This window comes from Carassius auratus, chromosome 21 (genome assembly GCF_003368295.1).
Source record: "Carassius auratus strain Wakin chromosome 21, ASM336829v1, whole genome shotgun sequence".
Taxonomy (NCBI): Eukaryota; Metazoa; Chordata; class Actinopteri; order Cypriniformes; family Cyprinidae; genus Carassius; species Carassius auratus.
The window spans coordinates 25,913,392-25,917,971 of record NC_039263.1 but is presented as its reverse complement, the minus strand read 5'-3'; the positions used below and the strand labels follow the sequence as shown (position 1 = coordinate 25,917,971).

At 48.5% G+C, this 4,580-nt stretch overlaps 1 pseudogene; it reads right to left on the bottom strand.

Annotated features, from left to right (window-relative positions):
* Nucleotides 1–3,372: 3,372 nt before the first annotated feature.
* Nucleotides 3,373–4,580, bottom strand: part of LOC113039151 (WD repeat-containing protein 7-like) — a 28,900-nt pseudogene continuing 27,692 nt past the window's right edge.

Here is a 4,580-nt window from a genome sequence, read left to right as displayed (position 1 = left end):
TAATTTGCTGGCTTGCCAGTTGAGCTTGGAGCTCAGGTTGAAGAGCAGTGTAGGCATCCCGAAGTTCCCTTTCACCACCTTTGAAATTCGTTCCCTGATCTGACAGGATTTCGAAGGGTTTCCCTCGTCGAGCAATGAAGCGACGAAGGGCCATCAGGAATGAGTCACTGTCCATACTTGTGAGGAGATCAATATGCACTGCACGGGTGGTCATACACTTGAAGATGATCCCCCAACGCTTCTCATTTCGGCGTCCAAACTTTATGAGATAGGGACCAAAGCAATCTATACCTGTTGAATAGAAAACTGGCTGGTGAATTCTTAACCTGGCAGGTGGGAGATCTGCCATCCTGGGGGGTTGCGGTTTAGCCCGCCATTTTTGGCATTCAGCGCATTGGCGTTGGTGGTGTTTAACTGCTGCTCGTCCTCTTAACACCCAGTATTTTCTCCTGAGCTCCGCAAACACCCTCTCTGGTCCAGGGTGATGCAAACAGTCATCATAGTCTTTGATAATTAGTTTGGTGAGTGGGTGATGTGGATCAAGGACAATGGGGTGAATGGTATCCTCGTCTAGTTGACTGATTTGTCGTAGGCGACCGCCAACACGAATGAGATTGGTTCTGATATCTAGTTCTGGGGCTAGGCAAAGCAGTCGACTATTGCTTGGTAGAGGTTTACCAGATTTCAAGTGCAATATCTCATCTGGGAATGATTCTGCCTGGATCTGTCGGAGGGCTGTGAGCTCAGCTTCTATGTAGTTTTCTGCAGTTGCAATGAAGGGAGAGCTTTCTGATGATGGCTGTATAAGAGCTTTTAAGTAGTCTGTGAATGTGCAAAATTTATGAGGATCTGGCAGTGACAGATCAGAGGTTAACAGTCCACAGAAAGTTGACCTTTTCAGCTCACCGTCTTCACTTATGTGAGCTAGTGGTGGCATTTCTGGCCAGCTGTCTGGTCTTTGTCTGAGGAATGCTGGGCCTTGGTTCCATCTGCTGTCTTTGTTGAGATCAGAGGGAGACTTTCCTCTTGTAATTGCATCTGCTGGGTTGTCGGATGACTGTACGTAACGCCAGGTGTCAGATTCAGTCAAGTCCTGTACTTCTGCCACTCTGGTCCCCACAAACACCTTAAAGCGACAGGAATCTGACAAAAGCCAAATTAGCACTGTGGTGGAATCAGACCACAGTGTGACACTACTGAGTGGTAACGTTAGCTCTGCCTTCAGGGACTTTAGCAAGCTGTGCACCTGTGAGTGCTGCACACAGCTCAAGACGAGGGATGCTCTGCTGTTTCTTGGGAGCAACACGAGACCTAGCTGTTACAAAGGCCACCTCCACTTCACCTTGAGGGTTCTCTGTTCTTAAGTATGCCACAGATCCATACGCCTTCTCTGAGGCATCACAAAATATGTGAAGTTGCCTAATGCTACTAGAGCAGTCTAGTTCCTTGCTGCAGTAACATCTGGGCAAACTGATATTCTGCAGATCTTCCAATTCACTCTCCCAGTGTTTCCAAGAGTCTAATAGGTCCTCTGGCAGCCTGGGGTCATCCCACTCCCTTTGTTTGTCCCACAACCTCTGCACTATCACCTTGGCTCGAGTGGTGAAGGGTACAATATAGCCAAGGGGATCATACTGGCTGGCAAGGATCTGGTAGATGCTTCGCATTGTGGGCACTTCATTGTCTGGTTTGCGTCGTTTGTAAGAGAGGGTATCTGATTGGCAATTCCAGTGCAGGCCAAGTGTTGATTCCTGAGCTCCTTGGTGGCCTCGCTGAGCCAGAGGATGCTACTCGGTGACTGAATGTCAAGCTGGCAGATGGCTGATAACTGAAGGGTCATTGCTTGCCCACTGTCGTAACTCAAAGCCACCAGATGCTAGAAGGTTACAGAGTTTGTCTACCAGATTCTTGGCCATGTCACGGGAAGCGAAGCTCTGGAGGCAATTGTCCACATAGAATGACTTCTCCACTGAAACTTGTGTGTCCTCTCCAGGCTGGCTGTGATCTAGAACATGCTTCTGTAAAGCAAACGATGCACAACACGGACTGCAAGTGGTCCCGAAAGGCAAGTACCTGCCATTCATAGACATCTGGGGTTCTGTCTCTTTGCATGTCTCTCCAGATGTATCTCAGCAGAGGTTTATCTTGTGGGCAAGAGGCGTACCTGATGGAACATGCCGCGGATGTCACTACTGATGGCAAACAGAGTGCTCCCGGAAACGCAGAAGGACTGCCAGGAGAGATGGACCAAGTGTTGGTCCAGGTAACAGTAGCTCGTTCAGGTTGTGTCCTTGATATGAGAATGAACATTTAAAACCACCCTGTTCTTCCCATTATGCTTGCACCATGTGGTGCGGGATGTACCAGGCTTCCTTTGTTTTGTCCACTTGCTCCTGACTAAGTTTGACAACGTAACCAGCTTGCACTAACCTGGCCAGCTCCTCCTTGGTATGCTGCAGTTAGAACAGGGTCTCTTTCCAGCCGTTTCTCGATTCCTCTCAACTGTGGCAGGACTGCTTCCTTTGGAGCACAGAGGCGAGGCATGTTCTTGACACGGAGCAGAGGAGTAGCGTATCGCTGGATACCATTAACATCCACTCTCACTGTGTTTTTCTTGCAGAAGCTGAATGGACTCTTTGTCTTGGCGTGATCTGGTAATCACCTTTTCACTCTGGTAGGGTAGAACATCCATTTGCCACAGTCTCTCCACATTTGCATAAAGATCATTGACAGGCTGCAGCGAGGTGAAGAAGCATTGGTCAGGGGAAAGATGACTGCTCAATTCTTCAGTTGGACCCTGCAGTGTCCATCCCAGACGTGTTCTTACTGCTGCTGGCCCACCAGGGGGCCCCAGTCGGACTGGGTTCTATGGGTGTGAGGAGGTGGGGGCAATCAGAGCCAATGAGAAGAACAGGATGTACCTTGTCCAGCTGTTGTAGAGGTAACCCTGCAAGATGCTTAAATTTCTGTTGGCAGGACACTAACTGGGTGTGTATGTTCTGCCAGACCGAGTGCTTTGGCTGTGAAGGCATTACGGATCTTGTAAGCTTTCCTGGGGTTAACAGTTTTGGGACACAGTAAAAGTCACTGCCGCCCGTGAATGACCTGGGTATCCTGTCTTACTGTACGAAGTACAAGGTCCTCTGGCTCCCCCACAAGTCTTAATTTCTGCAACTGCATCATGCAGAATGATGGTCCGCTCAGATCCATCGTCTAATATGGCGTAAGCTTCCATTGCCACGTTGCCATTCTTGATCAGAACCTTAGTCACTTTGAGCAGTACTTTACTTCCGGAGGTTGGTCGGTCAACATATAAAAACTGCACTGGAAGGAGCTGCACTTGGCTGAGATGGCTTGACCTGGTCATTGACATCATGTAGTACCATAAGGTGCTTCTTGTTGCAGGTTGGGCAGAAAAGTCTTTAGTGTGCAGTTAGCTGCTTGATGTCCACGACCACAACGCCAGCATCGGTTCTTTGTCTTTATCCAGTCTATTTTCAGGTCTTTGCTAAGAAGCTTGAAGTTGTCACAGCCATTCAGATAGTGTTTATTATTATCACAGTATGGACAATAAGCTCTCACCTTCTCTTCTCTGACTGAAGCTGGTTTAGACGTGGCTGACGACATTGATGATGAATATGACTTGTCGGTACCAAGTAGAATGGTAGTTGGTCTGCGAAGCTGCTTAGACTCTCTTCTCACCTCTCGGCCACGCACTGAAGATTCCTGCCTTGTATAACAAGCATACTGGCTATTGTCTTCCTGTACTTGAAGCTCATATTCCAACCAATCAGCGAAGTCCAGCAAAGTAGGAATAGAGACTTGCAAAGGGTGGGTGTACCGCTTGAAACTTGATCTGAGGTCATGTGGCAGTTTACTCAGGAGTCGAGACACATGTGATCCACATTCCAGCTCTACAGTACCTTTGTGGCCAAGCTGCTGCAACATACTGACAAGCGAACGCACCTGCAGTCCGAACATCCTGAAGGCCTTTACATCTCCACTGCGTATATTAGCTCCATCCATCAGCTCAGCGATTCGTTGCAGTGCTAATTGGTGGGGTTGACCATACATCTTATCCAGAGCTTTCATAGTGTTGGTGAAGGGAAATCTGGAATTGCTGTAAGAGTCTGCCACAAGGAGGGCCTCCTCCAGTTTCAGATGGTCTGTGAGGATTTGAAATTTGAAACGTTCGGTGGCATCTTCAGGCAGGTCACAGGATATTCTCTAATGCAATTCTCAGTCTTGAAAACTCCCTAGGATCAGAAGACGTTAGGCAGGGGATGGTAGGGGCTGGTCCTCTGTAGATTTTCTCTTGGGTACTTGAGGGTAAGACATGATCTGAGCTGTATTCTGCATGGGCTGACCTCCTCCTTTCCTGTGATGGGACCACGGACTCAGGCAGCTGAGGTGGCTGGGAATATGAGGAAGTGTTGGGATACCTGAACTGAGCTGAGTCACTATAATGTGCTGTAAAGGAGGGTCTCTCACGAGGGAGGAAGAAATGTTCATGTTTCTCAGATCTTCAGTAAACTCTGAGCTTTCCTCTGGCACAGCTGGGTGTGGCAGTCTCTTAGTGG